This window comes from Triticum aestivum, chromosome 4B, assembly GCF_018294505.1.
Source record: "Triticum aestivum cultivar Chinese Spring chromosome 4B, IWGSC CS RefSeq v2.1, whole genome shotgun sequence".
In the NCBI taxonomy this organism is placed as follows: domain Eukaryota; kingdom Viridiplantae; phylum Streptophyta; class Magnoliopsida; order Poales; family Poaceae; genus Triticum; species Triticum aestivum.
The window spans coordinates 59458013-59478579 of NC_057804.1; positions in this window are offsets into that span (position 1 = coordinate 59458013).

A 20567-nucleotide genomic window follows, 5' to 3' on the forward strand; every position below is an offset into this window, starting at 1 on the left:
CTCGGCCGAACTCCAGTGACCGCCAGGGTCGTCGCCGGCGAAGATTCCGGCCACCCCAGCTGCCGCCACCTGTTGCTTTGGATGCGCGAGAGCCCGGGCTACGCGTAAATGTCCTCCGCCGGCCATTTGGTCGTCGGAGGAGGAATCCCGATGCCCTCCGCCGTCTCTGCCTCGCCGGCGACTCAACGCCGGTGGTTTAGCCCCGGTTGACCAGGGGATTTGACCTCCCCTGGGTCTATGACATGCGGGCCCCGCCCGGCTAATTAATCCAGTTCAGGTTTAAATTTAATTAAGTGTAAACTAGGTTAGTGCTAATTAAACTAGGTTAGTTTAGTTAGTCACTGACACTTGGGTCCCACAGTTCAGGTTTGACCTGGACCAGCCGTGTTGACTTTGCTGACGTCACCACGACGCGCTGCTGACGCAATTAATCATTTTCTGGAAGAAAAATAATTCAGGAAATTCCAGAAAATGTCCTAAACTTCTAAAAATCATATAAAATCAACCGTAACTCCAAATGAAACAAATTATATATCAAAAATGATCAGAAAAATCCAATCTATCCATCTGTACCATTTTCATGCATGTTAGAACAACTTATGACTACTGTTTAGGACAATTCAATTAAAGGGCATTTAAATCTTCACATATGGAGTTTGAATTTGAATCTTGGATTCAAACCAACTTCATTTAACTTGTTGCTAGTTGCATTAGCTCAAACCACAGCATATTCCCGTGTCACATTCATGCATCATATTGTTGCATTGCATTGATTGTGTTTCTTCTTTGTTTGTCGGTGCTTGTCCCCTCTCAGTAGACGTGTACCGACGATGTGATCGATGACACCGATGAAGAACTATACTATCTTCAGAAGTGCCAGGCAAGCAAAACCCCCTTGTTCATTCCGATACAATCCTACTCTCTCACCCCTGCTCTCTTTTACTGCATTAGGACAACACCGATTCATCTGTTACTTGCTACGGTAGCTGAACCCCTTTATCCTTTGCATGACCTGTCATTGCCACAGTAAATAGATGAAACCCACTAGCATGAGTAGGAGTTGTTTGAGCCCTGATGTGCCTACTCATTCATGCTTGTTTGTCATGCCTGCTACTGCTTAGAGTTGAGTCAGGTCTGATTCACCGGGGATGAATCAGAGGTGTGTGAACATGTCCTACTGTTGAGAGCTAAGTGTGTGAACACGATTTGGTAAAGGTAGCGGTGAGAGGCCATGTAGGAGTACATGGTGGGTTGTCTCATTGAAGCCGTCCTCAGGAACTGAGTTCTGTGTTTGTGATCCATGAACAGCTACTACCACGCATTGGAATGCTTAAGTGCCCCTCTCGACTTATTAATCAACCTGATCTCTGTCCAGGAGTTGCAACTAGTTTCTGGTGTTTGTAGGTAGTGTTAGTAGTCTACCAAGTGGCACCCGGTACAGGTGGGCTTGGGACAGACTAGGCACAATGGCCCGGTGTACCAAGTGGCACCCGGATGGTGGACTTGGGAACCCTGCACACATCGTTTGGGGCCGTGAGCGACACCCCGGCTGGATCTCCTTGCAGATGGAACCCGAATAGGCGATAAACCTGGACGAGAGACTTGTGTGGTTAGTCAGGTCATGGCCGACACCCTCGCTGGGCTTCCGCTTGAAGGTTGCCAAGTACATGTCGTGTAAATGGCGGTAAGTGGTGAGAGCGTGTGTGAAGAAGTACACCCCTGCAGGGTTAATATGATCTATTCAAATAGCCGTGTCCGCGGTAAAGGACTTCTGGGTTGCTTGTACAGTTCATAGACAAGTGAAAATGGATACTCTAAAATACGCAAGATAAGCGTGAGTGCTATGGATGGCGTTCTCGTAGGGAGACGGGAGCGGATCCATAGTGGTGTATTGATATGGTGAATATGTGGACTCGTGTGCGCCACCTCAAAAGAGTTACTTGCAGTCATAGTTCAGGATAGCCACCGAGTCCAAGCTGGCTTGCTGCAGTTAAACCCCACCATCCCCTTTGTTGATAATGATGCATATGTAGTTAGTTCTGATGTAAGTCTTGCTGGGTACATTTGTACTCACGTTTGCCTATTTTATGTTTTTGCAGAGAGACTTCGGTCTCGCTAGTAGTTCCGCGTGGACTTCGACGTTTAGCTTGATACCTCAGCTACGATCTTGTGCCCTCGGCAGGATCTGGTATATAGTCAGGCTTCTAAGCCTTTTTCATTTGTAGATGTCTGTACTCAGACATGTTAGTTTCCGCTTGTGCTTGACTTGTATGCTCTGAATGTTGGGTCGTGAGACCCATGTTTGTAATATCTCGCTCCTTGGAGCCTAATGAGTAAATGCTTGAGTTGTAGAGTCATGTTGTGATGCCATGTTGTATTTGCACATATCGAGCATATTGTGTGTATGTTATTGAAATGCTTGGTATGTGTGGGATCTGACTATCTAGTTGTTTATCTTTAGTAGCCTCTCTTACCGGGAAATGTCTCCTAGTGTTTCCACTGAGCCATGGTAGCTTGCTACTGCTCCAGAACACTTAGGCTGGCCGGCATGTGTCCTTCTTCGTTCCTGTGTCTGTCCCCTCGGGGAAATGTCACGCGATGAATTCCAGAGTCCTGTTAGCCCGCTACAGCCCGGTTCACCGGAGTCCTGCTAGCCCAGTGCTACAGCCTAGATTCACTCGCTGATGGCCGACACGTTCGTTGTTGGGTCATGTATGCCTGTCCCTGTAAGTTTGTGCCACTTTGGGTTTACGACTAGCCATGTCAGCCCGGGCTCCTTATCATATGGATGCTAGCAACACTATCATATACGTGTGCCAAAAGGCGCAAACGGTCCCGGGCAAAGGTAAGGCGACACCCGTGGGGATACCGTGCGTGAGGCCGCAAAGTGATATGAGGTGTTACATGCTAGATCGATGTGGCATTGAGTCGGGGTCCTGACAGCTTAGGTATCAGAGCTTGAGTGCCTGTAGGATTACCAAGCCAAACTCGTCGAAGTTGAGTCTAGAAATTCTTTAGTTATATAAGGGAATTGATTGTGGGATGGGAACTTAAGGCTCTTTTTACTCCTTTACCTCATGCCCTTCTGATCTGAGTCATCTTATCTTTCCTACGGGGTTAAGGAACTTGGCCTTCTCTTCTTTCTATCAGGATCACGTGTTGCTAATCCGTAGACTTATAGGATTGATGGATTTAAGCTTCGGTTCAGTTCCTACTACTTCCGTATGTTAACTGTTGATCTCGAAACCTTGATGTTGTGATCTTGAGTGGTTATGCCACCATTTTTGTAGCATGTCTCCAATCTTTTTGAGCATTTACAGCCGTTATACTGTCCGAGTCATCCCAGGTTTCTAATTAGTCTGATGCATTTGCAAATCCCTTCCTCCCGTTTCGATGTTCCTTTGGGCCAGATTAACCACACTAATCGGTGAGTTGAGGTACTCTGTTGCCTTGGCATTTATGTTGGAGCTATTATTATGACCCTAGGTGTTTAGGGAGTCACCTAGAAATTTAGCAATGCTTTTGTATCCTCAGTGTGATGGTTCTGGCCATTATTCTTGAAAGCATCCCGCGATGTTATTAGTTAGTAGGCATTCTACTCCTAGGTTCTTGAACCCGAGATTCACCCCACTTACCTCATATTGATAGTGTTTGTTAGCTCCCTTAGGTTATTAGTAAGCTTTGCGTTAGTCCTCGAGGTCCGTGGTATTTCCTTCTTCCAAATACCATGAACTGTTTATGGCAGAAGTTCTTTGAACCAAAAGATCACAACCAGAGCTCTTGATGAGTTCTCGATTCTATGTTGTGACTCTGCCAGTTCTACCTTTCCGCATGGGTTGTCCGGAAGAAATATGTTGAACTCGTTTGACATGCTAATCCATGCATCCATAACTCAGAAAATCATATGTTCCTTTGACTTGTCCCCCTTTAGTTGTATCCTGACCCCCGTCTATCAATTGATAGTCAAGAGTATGCGTGCATTCGTTCATCGATGCCTATTACTCTTGTGGTCCGTCAAGCCATTCTATCCCGGAATGACTGGGAGAAACAAACTGCAGTACCTCATCCACATCCAGGATTGGGTCAAAGTAGTTGTACCTCGCAGATCAAAATGCAATCCAGCTTCTGGTCTGTTCTACCTTGGAGTATTACCATCTTTATATTAAGAATATCATGGGAATTGCACACCATCCTATGAACTCGTGATACAGTGATACTTCTCGCACTCATTATTCGTTTCTCAGTCCCTGTGTTCTTGTAACAAGAATGCCGACAAGTGAATCGTGGCGTGTGAAATCAATACTCCTAGCAACCTTGTTGCTTGGTAGTTAAAGGACAATAATTTCATTCTTAGTGTGTTGGTTCTTGAATCATCATTCTAAGATAGATCGTGCTACCTAGTCCTTAATTTGCGGTGCACCTTTCGATCAATGAGTTGGGGCTATGCCAATCCCTTGCTTATTTGATCATCTCGTCTTGCCCTGAAAAGCAAGATCGTTCTCGAGTTTATAGCATATCCGTGGTTCGTGATTTTCCGAATATCTTCTCGGAAGTATCACTAGGTTGTCACCTGACCGCTATGTTGAGTTGTGAGCTAGTTGGTTTTCTGTAACCACCCCTTCTCCAAGAATCCGTGTTGGATACCCCTAAGCTAGTTAGTCACACCAAACAACAACTTGGAGAGTTGTATGATAAAAGCTTGTCTAACCTAGTTCATTTCCAAAGGGATATCTTGTGTTTGTATGTTTGTTGTAGAAAGATGATTTCTTCACCAATTGGTCCCTGTGATCAGTTAATGGACCTATCATCTTATCCAATCTTTGATTTGAGTGTGGGCTATCCTCAAATCAAATCAGAACCAACGATGTTCGTAATGTTGTCTTACTCGTGGTTGATTCCTCGAGCATACACCATTATGTCTTTTGGGTCTGACCAATACTATCAACTTGTTCACATAGTTATGGAATTCCATCTCCATGGGAATCTGGATGACATGTTGTGGAGCCCATCGACAACATTTTTTTCCTTCCCCATGATTCTTGTTAAACATCCACCTAGTATTGGAAACTTTTATAATCTTTATATTCATGACTCGTTCGTGAATCATATGTTTGGACGAAAGAAGTGAGTCCCTCTAATTCATGTGCACTTGATGCAAGTTGCCGCCATGAATTTGAGAAGGCTTGTTTTACCTCCTTTGGAATCATCCCAAGTCAGTCATGCACGTGCAAAGTATTTTGTGGTCTGTTAGACTGATCATCTTCGTTCCATATGAACTCCATAGCACACTAAGCCACTGACTGATTTGTTCAGGAAAAGGAGTTAAGTGCTAATCCATGGTAATGCACAATACTTCGACATCCTCAATGATGGTTCCCCACCTGAACTCGGTAGTGTTTTATTGTAAGACTACCTTGTGATCATGTTTGTCTGGGACAGCGTGTTCACACGTGTGTAGCAGAACCAACTCATGTTTTGGAGCTTGCTATCGTAGTTCATTTCCCGAGAATCTCGCAACGTCATCTCATCGATTTGTGTTGCAAACTTTCATTTTTCTTTCTAGACTTGATGAGTCTGGAATATCCTGTCACCAACCAGATCTGAATCTCAGGCAGATATGATGGTTGGAACATTTCCTAAGAATTATAATAATGGTCTCTCTGTAACCGGTAAAGTGGATGTCGTGGCCAACACACCTAGCCGGAAGGCCTATTATTATAGTATCTTGGTTGAGGAAGTTGGTCACCTCCCCATAAGGACTTCGTAGGATTTACTCCTTAGTTGTTCCTTATGGATTTTCTATTGTGCTTCCGAAGTCCGACCTTTTACTTGATGTTCTAGATACCAAACCATATCTATGAATGGATTACGCTAGCACATCAAGGAGAACATTAGAAGCGGAGTGCTAAATGTCTCTTGGTCAATCATCCAGATTTTGTCCCCTTGGTCTCGCCAAGGTGAAATCTGAGAAGGTGTTATCTTCCTTTGCATCTGCATCGTCCATCGCTGTTCATCATGGTAGTACGTTGTGTTGCCAGGATCCTTGACACGGATGTTGGTAAAACCTTGATGAATATGGAAATGCTCAAGTTCTGGAGAGCACGCGCAAGCAAAATCATCCCTTGAGTTGTTTTCAACAAAGTAATCCACATCATCTATTCTAATCCGGGTATGCCATTCTACCGAACACCTCCAAATAATCGTTTGTGATTTGCCTTAAGCTGGTATAAAGAGTTTCGATGATCTTTAAATCAAAGGTGATTCTTTTTGCCACTTGAGGGATGATTCCACGAGTCACCTTCCCTAAGGTGCCCCGTTATGGTATCATGGCAACTCAACTCCTCGCTATGTTGACAACCGACCACCACATTCTTAAGTCTGGAATTGTTGTCTACCTAGCGAGCCCTCGTCATCTGTCTCACTCCATTTCTTCAGATGTATGCTTCATGTCTCAGCTCGAGAGATGTGTTAATGTCTCATCCCATGAATTGATCCTGAGTTGTTCGGTCTTCGAGAAGATCGATTCTTCTAGAGTTTTCCTTTCCTCTTTTTGTCATGTTAGTTGGAGTTCTCAGAACCAGACGACGAGACAAGATGGTGATCAATTCAACGTTCTGATGAAGTGCCACCTGGATCATGAAGATTATGTTAGTTTGCGTTCCCCCTTCATCTTACCCTACGCTTGAATCTCGGGACGAGATTCTTGTTTAGTGGGGGCGAGTTGTCACATCCCTAGTCCTGGCATGCCTTAGGCTAGCCCTTTATGTGTGCATCATGTTTAATTTTTTCAAATAAACTTGAAATGGGGATGACAGAACCCCCAACACCCCCCCTGAAGACAACTAGGGTTTACTAAAATCTTTTTCAATGAACCTGAAATGCCCTTCTAGAATGTTCATCCTCTTTGCCTTGGGTTAGAACCTCTAACAAAAATGGTGCACACTTTTCTAGGACATCATAAGGTCACTGAATTAAATCATATAGTATTTGCATTTGGGCATTTAAATGCTATAAAATATTTTAAGTGCTCAAATAATCCCAAACTGAAATGTTTACCGTAGGATATATTTCCAACAGTGGTCAGGAGTAGTTGCATGATTTTTGGGATTGATTTAGTATTTTTAATAAAGCCACAAAGCTGCAGAAAAATAGAAAACAGGAAAAGAGAGAAAGAGAGAGAAGTACCTGGCGCTCACCTCGCAGCCCACCTGGCCCAACTCCAGCGGGCCAGCCCACCGCAGCCGCCACCGTCTTCAACCTCCTGCCAGTAGGCAGGAGGGCGTGTGGCCACCGTGCGCCGGCACGCGCCCGAGCCACCTCCTGCTTCCGCCGCTTCTGGAGCCAGCCCCGAGTGCCACGCACTCCCCCTCGCCCCCCTGCACCACTCCTTTCTCCCCCTGGACCCCATCCCTTCTTCTGCTCCCCTCTCGCGCGCACCACCGAGCGGAGCTCGTCGTCATCGTTGCCGTACCCGTGGCCACCGGCCACCCCTCGCCCTGCCGCTGCGCCCGGACGCCCCGCCTCGTCCCCCTCTTCCTCCTCACCAAGACGGAAGGCGCCGGAAGCCCTAGGTGCCGCCAGCTCCGCCGTTCCCCTCCTCGGCCACGGAGAATCACCGCCGTCGATATGCCGCCAGCTCCGCCGTTCCCCTTCTCGGCCACGGAGAATCACCGCCGTCGATATGCCGCCATCTCCGCCTCCCCGAGCTTGCTAAGACCGTCTCCGACCTCCTCACCAAGACGGAAGGCGCCGGAAGCCCTAGGTGCCGCCAGCTCCGCCGTTCCCCTCCTCGGCCACGGAGAATCACCGCCGTCGATATGCCGCCATCTCCGCCTCCCCGAGCTTGCTAAGACCGTCTCCGACCCCGCTGTGAGCTCCGCCTTCTCCTTCCCTGTTCCCCGTGCACGTACGCACCCTCTAGACGCCCTAGTCACCGGAGCCGATTGCTCCTCGCCGCGGCCACAGCCGCGCAAGCTCGCTTCCGAGCACACCACCGCCCTCACCGCACTCGCAGGAGTCCAGAATGCCACCCCACGCGCCTCGCCATGCCCACTAGCACCGTGTTCGACCTCGGCCGAACTCCGGTGACCGCCAGGGTCGTCACCGGCGAAGATTCCGGCCACCCCAGCTGCCGCCACCTGTTGCTTTGGATGCGCGAGAGCCCGGGCTACGCGTAGATGTCCTCCGCCGGCCATTTGGTCGCCGGAGGAGGAATCCCGATGCCCTCCACCGTCTCGGCCTCGCCGGCGACTCAACGCCGGTGGTTTAGCCCCGGTTGACCAGGGGATTTGACCTCCCCTGGGTCTATGACATGCGGGCCCCGCCCGGCTAATTAATCCAGTTCAGGTTTAAATTTAATTCAGTTTAAACTAGGTTAGTGGTAATTAAACTAGGTTAGTTTAGTTAGTCACTGACACTTGGGTCCCACAGTTCAGGTTTGACCTGGACCAGCCGTGTTGACTTTGCTGACGTCACCACGACGCGCTGCTGACGCAATTAATCATTTTCTGGAATAAAAATAATTCAGGAAATTCCAGAAAATGTCCTAAACTTCTAAAAATCATATAAAATCAACCGTAACTCCAAATGAAACAAATTATATATCAAAATTGATCAGAAAAATCCAATCTATCCATCTGTACCATTTTCATGCATGTTAGAACAACTTATGACTACTGTTTAGGACAATTCAATTAAAGGGCATTTAAACATTCACATATGGAGTTTGAATTTGAATCTTGTATTCAAACCAACTTCATTTAACTTGTTGCTAGTTGAATTATCTCAAACCACAGCATATTGCCATGTCACATTCGTGCATCATATTGTTGCATTGCATTGATTGTGTTTCTTCTTTGTTTGTCGGTGCTTGTCCCCTCTCAGTAGACGTGTACCGACGATGTGATCGATGACACCGATGAAGAACTATACTATCTTCAGAAGTGCCAGGCAAGCAAAACCCCCGTGTTCGTTCCGATACAATCCTACTCTCTCGGCCCTGCTCTCTTTTACTGCATTAGGACAACACCGATTCATCTGTTAATTTTTGCGGTAGCTGAACCCTTTATCCTTTGCATGACCTGTCATTGCCAAAGTAAATAGATGAAACCCACTAGCATGAGTAGGAGTTGTCTGAGCCCTAATGTTCCTACTCATTCATGCTTGTTTGTCATGCCTGCTACTGCTTAGAGTTGAGTCAGGACTGATTCATCGGGGATGAATCAGAGGTGTGTGAAAATGTCCTACTGTTGAGAGCTAAGTGTGTGAACACGATTTGGTAAAGGTAGCGGTGAGAGGCCATGTAGGAGTACATGGTGGGTTGTCTCATTGAAGCCGTCCTCAGGAACTGAGTTCTGTGTTTGTGATCCATGAACAGCTACTACCACGCATTGGAATGCTTAAGTGCCCCTCTCGACTTATTAATCAACCTGATCTCTGTCCAGGAGTTGCAACTAGTTTCTGGTGTTTGTAGGTAGTGTTAGTAGTCTACCAAGTGGCACCCGGTACAGGTGGGCTTGGGACAGACTAGGCACAATGGCCCGGTGTACCAAGTGGCACCCGGATGGTGGACTTGGGAACCCTGCACACATCGTTTGGGGCCGTGAGCGACACCCCGGCCGGATCTCCTTGCAGATGGAACCCGAATAGGCGATAAACCTGGATGAGAGACTTGTGTGGTTAGTCAGGTCATGGCCGACACCCTCGCTGGGCTTCCGCTTGAAGTTTGCCAAGTACATGTCGTGAAGAAGTACACCCCTGCAGGGTTAATATGATCTATTCAAATAGCCGTGTCCGCGGTAAAGGACTTCTGGGTTGCCTGTACAGTTCATAGACAAGTGAAAATGGATATTCCAAAATACGCAAGATAAGCGTGAGTGCTATGGATGGCGTTCTCGTAGGGAGACGGGAGTGGATCCATAGTGGTGTATTGATATGGTGAATATGTGGACTCGTGTGCGCCACCTCAAAAGAGTTACTTGCAGTCGTAGTTCAGGATAGCCACCGAGTCCAAGCTGGCTTGATGCAGTTAAACCCCACCATCCCCTTTGTTGATAATGAGGCATATGTAGTTAGTTCTGATGTAAGTCTTGCTGGGTACATTTGTACTCACGTTTTCCTATTTTATGTTTTTGCAGAGAGACTTCGGTCTCGCTAGTAGTTCCGCGTGGACTTCGACGTTTAGCTTGATACCTCAGCTACGATCTTGTGCCCTCGGCAGGATCTGGTAGATAGTCAGGCTTCTAAGACCTTTTCATTTGTAGATGTCTGTACTCAGACATGTTAGTTTCCGCTTGTGCTTGACTTGTATGCTCTGAATGTTGGGTCGTGAGACCCATGTTTGTAATATCTCGCTCCTCAGAGCCTAATGATAAATGCTTGAGTTGTAGAGTCATGTTGTGATGCCATGTTGTATTTGCACATATCAAGCATATTGTGTGTATGTTATTGAAATGCTTGGTATGTGTGGGATCTGACTATCTAGTTGTTTATCCTTAGTAGCCTCTCTTACCGGTAAATGTCTCCTAGTGTTTCCACTGAGCCATGGTAGCTTGCTACTACTCCGGAACACTTAGGCTGGCCGGCATGTGTCCTTCTTCGTTCCTGTGTCTGTCCCCTCGGGGAAATGTCACGCGATGAATTCCAGAGTCCTGTTAGCCCGCTACAGCCCGGTTCACCGGAGTCCTGCTAGCCCAGTGCTACAGCCTGGATTCACTCGCTGATGGCCGACACGTTCGTTGTTGGGTCATGTATGACTGTCCCTGTAAGTTTGTGTCACTTTGGGTTTACGACTAGCCATGTCAGCCCGGGCTCCTTATCATATGGATGCTAGCGACACTATCATTTACGTGTGCCAAAAGGCACAAACGGTCCCGGGCAAAGGTAAGGCGACACCCGTGGGGATACCGTGCGTGAGGCCGCAAAGTGATATGAGGTGTTACATGCTAGATCGATGTGGCATTGAGTCAGGGTCCTAACAGTGTTGGTGCAGGTGCCGAAGCCGCTGCTGCTGCCGGAGATGGTGCTCCTTGTAGAGCTGGTATCGGTGTCGATGCCCGATCCTCCGGTAGATCAGACTGATGCGGTGACGCGATCGGGGCCCAATCCTCAGCTGGATCAGACTGAGCTGCTGCCGCTATCAGTGCTAGAGCAACTGCCGGTGCTCGATCTGTGCGAGACAGCGGCGATCGTGTCTGGTCTGCTATGATCAGCTTTCTAACTTGACTAGGATCCGTGACCGTGATCCAGTTTTTTCTACATTTCTTTTAAATGCGAGCAGGACTAATTGTGGCGTTTTTGTTAAACCGAACTGTAGTTCATCATGGGGATTCAACTTGTACTCAGACAGCAGACTGATCCAATTTTTTCCAGTAATATAAGTGATGGACAGTGCCTTCGTTACTGACACGACATAAGAAGTGAAACCTGCAAAAATAGTCATCGTAGAGCAAACCGAACAGTTTATTCTGTGATGAATGTCACATGGCAAAACCTGCATCGTAAAATTGCAGGAAAAGAAAGAAAACATCACATTAAATAAATAAGATTTAGACAGTAAATCAATAAGATTTACTTGATGTGACACGAGTGAATCCTTACCAGGAAATCACTATGTTGAAGTACTAAACAGAAGATTGATCGTCCAACTACGCGTGGCATGCAGGGGCCCTGACTACTCCCACAAGCAGGATAGTCCAAAGGTTGTGACATATCATATGGACCGAACATCCATGGGACTGGAAATCCTGGTGGGTGCGATAAACCCTGCAATGCATACAGATATTGTAGTGTAACCATAATTGATAAACCGTCCTTACAAAAAATATGATCTGGCTACTTCAAAATGTACAGACTGAATTGAGTGGACAGACATTAACATAGACCGTTCTTAGGAGTGACCACACACCAAAAGCGGCAGTACTAATAAACAATACAGGGTTCACAAACACAAATCAACTACTGAACAATAGTACGTACTACAGACAAGCAAAGTTGCACTAACTAAACTCTGCAGACTATTTCTTGCCACCGACCTACGGGATGAACCCCGCATAACTGACTAGGCCATGGACTTCGTGTGAGATGTCTACATGCACCATCACCATCTTGTCAACCTTGGAGAACCTAACAGAGTGGTCTTTCCACTCATAAACATGATGGTGAAGACATGCCGCATCAGATTTTTGGGAAGCTTTACAAGAACCACACCCTTCGTAATCGAAGGCACAGCCAGGAAATTGTTGTGGCCAAGTACAGCCTCGAGAACACGCCTGACAACAATGCTACAGGAAAACACTAGTTCAGGACACGTGGCGACAAGGACACAACAGCTGGATAGTTCAGCAGTAGAACTCATCATCAGGTCTTCCAGTTCACACGGCATGACTTTGAGAACTTCATCTCCACCGTGGACCTGGTTCTAATTCAAACAGAAACCATATTTTATTACTACCTCCGTTCAGAAATATAAGATGATTTTCGATATTATACTCCATATATGACTACATATACGTACAGAAATGAGTGAGCAAAGACACTAGAACATGTCTTCAAAGGCATGCGAGCAGAGGGATTACATGCAATATCCATAACACAAGTTACTGAGGCAAATATACCCTCTTAAAAGGTAGCATTGATGTTCATAAAGTACTCCCTCCGTCCCAAAATTCTTGTCTTAGATTTGTCTAGATACGGATGTATCAAGTCACATTTTAGTATTAGATACATCCGTATCTAGACAAATCTAAGACAAGAAATTTGGGACAGAGGGAGTAGTTGAAAGTAATCTATAAGAAATCAGTGTCAACCTCTCGCATGTTTTGGTCAAAAGAGGAATTTAGAACCGTCATTTGGCACAATAAAATCACATGCAAGATCACCCAGAAAGTTGTACTACCAGTACTAGTACTGCGTGTTAGATGAAAAAACACGATCAAGATCGAGAAAAAGATCATCAACAAGAGACATTACCTGGACTTGCTTAATGAGGGATCCCAGAGAGGGGGGCTTGGACAGGGCGATGGCTTTGAGCTTGTCTGCGGTAGTCCCGGTGGGGTGCTTGCGCTTCTTCGTACCATGAGCCTCGACGGTTTTGGCCAGAGCCATAGACATCACGTCGGCCGGTGCTCCGGCATCCATCCAAGAGAGGAAGCTGAGAGAGAAGAGTGAAAGGAGGAACGATATGAGGGAGAAGCGAAGTGAGTGGGGGTTTTCTTCAAGAGAGGAAGCTAAGAGAGAAGAGTGAAATGATGGTTGCTTCGTCCATCCAACTTTCTGCTGGAAAGGAGGGGGTTTTGTGATTTGACGGCTCATTGGGCATTACTGCGGCAGTTCGATCGGGGTAGTCTACCGTCACTCTACTACAGAGTAATTTAGTGCATGGCTGGTGGACCCAGGTGCTGGCTTTCCCACACATCGGCGAAAGTGAGTAATTTAGTGCATGGCTGGAGGAGGATCCGCATGGTAGAGCGTGTCCACTGTTTTTTATTCTGAAAAAAATGATTACAGCAAGCGTTTCCACTCTTACAACGGAGGAGTGCGAAACACGGCAGCCACTTGAATATACACAGTGCTCCTACTACTAGGCATGTGCAGTGGTTCATACGTCAGTACTACACAATCTTGTTGCTAGTGTAGTAAGATATGACGATAACAAATGATGTTGTGCGCATGTCAACTACTCCTATATGTAACATAGTACCGCTTTTTCGACTGTTCGGTCGAGAATGAATGGTGAGATCAATGTTAACATAACTAGGTCCACAGCGCACGGAGAGTACGGTGCTACAGTACTCCATGAAACATGAACCATATGAAGCACATCCTATAGTGTTAGATAGGGTGTATGAAGGGTGCACGGGATGGGAGCAAAAGTTCCCTTCTCGACCCACTTTTGGGTGTTTGGCAGAGTGCATGAACCATGAAGGGTGCATGAGTCCACACTAGTAGGTTGACAAAAATACATGAAGAGGAAACAACTATATTGACATGAGAATGCAACCAAACACACCCACACACTTTGTCCTACAGTGACTGATCTGCACCGTCTGAGTTTGATCCAACGGTCATGTTGCCCCGAGACATATGAACATGCCCATGCAGAGGGCGCCTAAACACCACCAAAGTCCCTCTGCTTCTCGAGGCGCACGATGTTGGTGATGCAGGGTGCAACCGCCCGCAGAGCCCGCTCCCAGTCGACGGGAGCTAGCTCGTCAAAGACGGCGTCCAATGGCACGAATGGATTCCAGTGACGGAGCGCTGAAAGGATTCACCCGGCAACAGCGACGGCAGCTCGCAACCCCTCCTTGTCCAGCTCAGCCCCACCATCGCGCGGAGACGGCTCAGCTCCTCGGAGATATAGGTGAAGAAGGAGACCAGGTCAGGAAGCCGCAGCTCATTGAAGTTGACCGGGTGGTCGAACTAGTTTAGCCCGACGGCCGGCATCGTCGCGCTATCATGATGGTAGGCATCACGTAGCTGCAACACGTGCGTGGCAACTTGGTTCACCAAGTGGCCGAGGCGATCCTGGACCTCGTCACGATCGGCCCGCTCGCGCTCCAGCTTGCTCCCCTGACGACCTATCGTATCTCCCGCTTTCTGCAGCAACGCCGCCGATGCCTCGGGCATCTTTGTGGTGGACGCCTGCCGCTTTTGAAGCTCCGTGAACTCCCGCACATAACGGAGGAGCATGGCACTCCTCTCCTCCTTGAGCTCACGGAGCTCCACGCCCAGAGCTCCGCATCCTTGGCATGGAGCTCCTATGTCAGGCGCCTCACCTCAGACTCCGTGATCTGCTACGCCGCCATGGCACCAGGTAGAAGCAATGGGGAGAGGAAGCAAAGGGGGCAAAACTACTGAAAGGCAATGCAATCTATGGGAAGGCGGAGAGAGCCAGCCGAGGAGCAGGGAATCTTTTGGTTTTCACCACGGTAAAACACCAGTCGACGACTTCTCACATCAGTTAGCAGTGGGTTTTTACAGGCGGAGTCATCATGACTAATTGTTGCCGCGCCTGCTCCCGTCAATCAAAAAATTAAAAATCCTGCCGCGCCTGCTCCCGTCAATCAAAAAATTAAAAATCCTGCCGCACCCAAACACCAGAGCAACGCCGCGGTGGATATTTAAATTTACCTTCCGGCAAGTAAATAAAAAAAGGGGTAAAAAAACAAATGTGGCGGCGGCCTAGCTAATCGGTCAAACTAGCCCAACTAGCTAGCCACCGTGCTTCACTGATGTACTCAGCGGGAAAGGTGGTCTTTCGTGATTTGATGACTCATTTACTTGCTTCGGCGCTACGACCGAGGAGGACCCAGAAAATGCGCGGTAGGGTATCCCACGTAAGGAAGAATATATGCGTGCACCACCTAGGAGGATCCGGAAACCGCGCGGTAGGGTGTGCCAGGTCTCGGCACGGAGGAAAAATGTGCGTGTAAAAATATACTGTATCAGATGTAGTACCTATGGTTCCACCTCGGGACATAGCCAGTCGGTGGAAAACACCCCACTAGCCACACAGCTTCATCATGCAAATGTGGCACGGTTAGCTCCGTCTCGACCAGCCACAACATCTCTTGTTCTAGGCGATTCTTCTATTTTCCAAGCTTTTTTTAGTTGTAATAACACCACGGCAAGCTAGCGCCGCTATTCGTGTGTGCCCGTGCAAAGGATAGACGATGGAGAGAATAGAGATTGAGATCGCAGACCTGGGACCCACCAGTAAGTGAGACAACGGTCATTCACGTGTTGACGAGGCACTCCCTCTACTCTACTCAATGCAAGTACTGTATAAAATCAAGTTATGGGACAAAGCCAACAACAGTTCGTTTTTTCAGGCTATCGACTTACGCTTTGTAGTCTAGTTTGCCAGTTCGAATCTCGTCTTTCAGATTTGTTAGTTTTAGGTCCAAATTTGATTAATGACAAGTGGGACTCCCGTGTGTTGTTCCGATATTTCAGTGTAGGATGGTTTGTTTGAACAAACACTTTGCGCGGTTAGACAAGTAACGGCACGAGTTACACGTATTTTGCAAGTTTACGAACAAGAATGATAGCGGCATAGAATATCACATACACCCCGCAGCTTAGATACTATGGTGATACGAATTTTTACACCGTTGGAAGTGAGATCCAATGGCTTGGGAGTAGTCTTTGTGATTATGCGCAATTTCCAAACTCTCCAAAGCTTTTTTTGCAAATAAAACATTCAAGCCTCGTGTGTGCCGCTACATCTTCGATCCAACGGCTCCCTGGTGCTCATATTAGGTGCTCCCCGTAGCTTAATTACCCGCTACGGTGATATGAGCATCTAGGTCGTATGATCAGTGATCAGATGGCACATGCATAGTACTTGTACTTTCTGCGCATTTCCCAAACTCTATCAGCCGTATATTGCAAAAACATTCAAACCTCCTAATGTGGGCCATTAGATCTCAGTGAACTCGTATCACCATAGAATCTACGGTGTGGGAGCACCTCATACTCTCCCATGCGAGAAAACATAAGGTGCTATCGCAGCTTGGATGCTATGATGATATGAGCTTGGAGGTCGTTTGATCTGAGATCCAATGGCATCTGAGCAGTCTTAGTGGCCGAACTCTTTTGGGGCTTTTCTACAAAAAAACCATTCGAACCACCGAGGAGGTGTTGGGTCACAAATCCAACGCCTCCGAAGAGCTTGTATCACCAAAGCATCTAAGGTGTGGTAGCACATGATATTCTTACATACAGGAGAATATGATGTCCTCCTTCATCTTAGATGCTACGGTGATACGAGCTTCGAGGTCGTTGGATATGGGATCGAAGGGCATCTAAGTAATTTTTGTACAAATTGTGTGCAATTCTCAAACTCATCAAGGTTTCCTGCAAAAAAATTAAGACACATCATGTGAGCTGCTATATCTCAGATCTACAAGCTCCAAGCAACTCGTATCGGCATATAGCATCTAAGGTATGGGGGCACATGATATTCTCCCGGGGAGGAGGGGTGGGGCGTGCACAACCAATCGGTGGTTGGGAGGGTGGGGACAAATATAATCTGAACAACCCTAAACAGAGCTCCACAATTTTATCTAAGGTCGAGGGGTTGACCCCCGACAATCATAGCTCCGCCTAAACACAACATTTGCATGTACTGTAGTACTAGACTTAATATTCATGTTTCAGTTTCATGTTCATTTTAAATATTGAACTGAGGACCATGGATGTCTTACATTTTACTCCCTTCGTTCCTAAATATTAGTCTTTTTAGAGGCTTCAAATGGACTAGCACATACGGATGTATATAGACATATGTAGTCATTTTAGAGTCTAGATTCACTCATTTTGCTCCATATGTAGTCACTTGTTGAACTCTCTAAAAGACTAATATTTAGGAATAGAAGGAGTATTTTTGAATTCGTGTCATACATGCATGGGTTGGAAAAATAGATGCACTATACTTATTGGATTGTTGTTGTGTTCGTGCATGTGTATCATTGTGCGTGCGTGCGCGCGCGCGCGCGCGCGTGTGTGTGTGTGTGGTCATATGCTTGATACATACAAAGTTTTCTCACCTCCATATTGTTCATCTTTTAAATTTGAATTTGCATTGGAAAACTTACTAGGGATACCATGAAATGTGAAATCCACGTTGAGATCACTATATCACAAACTCACTCTAATTCAACAACTCGTCATAAATCAATTACCACGTTGAGATTCGTATTTGCAAGGAAAATACGGGTATTGTAATACACACAGATTTGTTCGGCAATTTAAAAGGTTCCTTTCGTATTCTCGAATGGTAGGACCCAACGGCATACCAGCCAGACCTTGGCTCGTGTTGATCCTAAAAAACAGGCTCGTGTCCTTCGGTGGCGTGCGTGGTATGCACATTAGGAAACCCCAACCAGTCGAGCCTCAGCGTTTCAAGTCAAAATATCCGGCGGCCAGAATTCCAGCCCTAGGAAATTCCCCTCATGTCCCCGGTCCATAATGACTACCGATGAACAACAGAGGGATGCTTTAGTAACTAGACAATGTTACCTACCGTGCCGAGCATGGTTCAATTCCCTCGGTCGCCGGTCGTCAAGGTCACCCGTCAACTGCATTGCCTAGTACTACTACTACTACACCAGGATGAGCACAAAATTGAGCCCGTTTGTTCGTGCCTAGTACTTGAGTTAATATATCAACCAATGCACTGGTACGCAAGGATTATCCTTTTACGGTTTATAGGGCTTATCTCAAAATTTTAGTTTTCCCATTTTATAAGTCTCAATTTGGTTGTTCCCCATCACATGTTCAAATTTCAAGGTGCAATAAATCATTACATGCAAGAATTAAGAGAAAATTGACCAATGCATGTACTTTATGCATGCATGCATTGCAACTAATGCATTCGTAAACACAATTTTTGAGGAATACAAGCGCATTAATTGAGTGTTTTTGCAAACTACAACAATTGTTCCACCTCTCACCATCTAGCTTGGTTGGTGAGTTTTTTGAATTGATCCCTATAAACCGGAAAGGAGGTTTAACTAAACAAAATGTTTGACCAAATCCATTCTTAAGAAATACAACAGGACATATGTACGTATTGAAAATTTATTGCATGATGCAGGTTATGATATTGTTTTGAATCCTGGATCTTAAATTTCAAAAAATCCAAAAGTGAGCATAAATTCTTAAAACTGAGCATGGTCATGTGATATGGCACAAATATTACTTTGTAAGTTTTTCCTTCAATTCGAGACAAGCTGCTTATGACAAGTTGCACAAATGAAGAGCCAAGGTATTTTGGAACAAAGACCTGTCACGTTAAGGCGAACGCTTTCACTATTGAAACCGTGGGCATTTACATGCCGCCACGAGTCCCCGCTTCTCATCGGCAGGTGCCGTCCCAGAAAGCGTGTGAGTCGACGGGAGGCGTGCGAGCAGACCGCTGCGCCGGCTGTCAGGGAGGCGTGCGAGCAGACCGTTGTGCAGACTAACCGGGAGGCGAGCCCTTTGACCAGGCTCCGCCGCCCACCGTCGTCCCAACTGCTCCCACTTTTATTGTCACCGGCACCACAGTTTAAAATCAACCCTGCACTACCTGGTATCGCTACAATCCTCTCTCTTCCTCTCCGATTCTTCTGTCGTCTACCTCCAACTAGCCTGACCTATACGTACGCCATGCCGCATCACGATGGTCTGCCCTTAGTGTTCCAGTTTCATGAGGAAGACACCCAGCCGGAGTCTCAAGAACAAAAGGCGCTTTGGGACGAGCTTGAACTGGCCTTGCGTGAAGACGCCGCGCCTGTCCCCGCTCCCGTTCCGGCTCCCGTCGCCCTGACTGCGCCGGCGCCCATCCCCGTGGCATTGATGGGCTGGGAGCCGCACATTGTCACCGAGCTTGATGCCACGGGGTTCCACGAGGTCCCCGCCGACTTTCACGCGCCCGTGCACTTGCCAGCGCATGCGCCTGCACGTGCACTGATACGCACGCCCGTGCCGGTGCCCGTGCACCTGCCAGTGCATGCGCCTGCGCGTGCACTGACGTGCGCGCCTGTGCCGCTGCCCGTGCACATGAATGTCTCCCCCGCACCGTTGACAGCGCCTATCCCCGCGCGGGTGCCAGTGCCCCCCTCAGCGGCATGGATGGCCGCCGTCGACCGCTTCCTTGCACCAACGCCAGTCGCCTCCTCCCACCAGTTGACTCGCTCTGAAGTCCAGAACATTTTGGCCTTCCTTGAAGCTAGGCCAACGTCTAGGAGTATGCCAACAACGGCGCAAGACGCCACCATCGCCATCGGTCAGTGGCCCGACGACACACAGAGGACGGCAGAGGAGCCGCTTCCCACCGCGAGGCGCGGCCGCCACCGCCGCGTAATCTAAATTTGCCATGCAAAACGTTCGGATTGCCATGCTTAAAATCCGAACGTTTATCATTTCCGTTTATTTTATATCGATCGTCGTATAATTTAAAGTTGGAGTAAGACTGAACGAAATGTATGGTTCGATCGATTGAATGTTCTCCTAGAGCCGTATCAAATTAAATATAAAACGTCATCAAGCCACATGTATTCCTTGTCATGCAACAACCTAGACTACTTCAATGTCGAGCGCTCAACACGTTTAGCGTGCAGTTAATTTCATGCCAAAAATAGTGCTAATCACATGACAACACGCAAATAATATCCTAGTAGTTAATATCCGCATGCACTTAATATACTTCCAAATTAACATGCATTGTACGTACACACTGACCAGTGCTGCTAGTACGTGAAACTGGTGCCGTGACTTGTGAACGCGTCCAAATATGGTCAACGGCAACATCGCCCGCGAGTTCTTCCTATTTGCCCGTGCGTCTAAACGCAGAAGGGGAGGAGAGAGAGAGAGCACACATGGAACCCACCAGTAAGTGAAGTCGAATAGTACTAAAAATAATATTACATGTTATCCATTAATTAGGCTGTGGTAATATAAAAACATTATGTAAACAAAGGGGGTACAACAAACATTGCTATTCTACGTATGTTGCCTATTGACGTGCGCCTTGAAGGCCCGGTGGCATGTTCGATCCTCGTCCTTTATTTTTTAATTTGTAT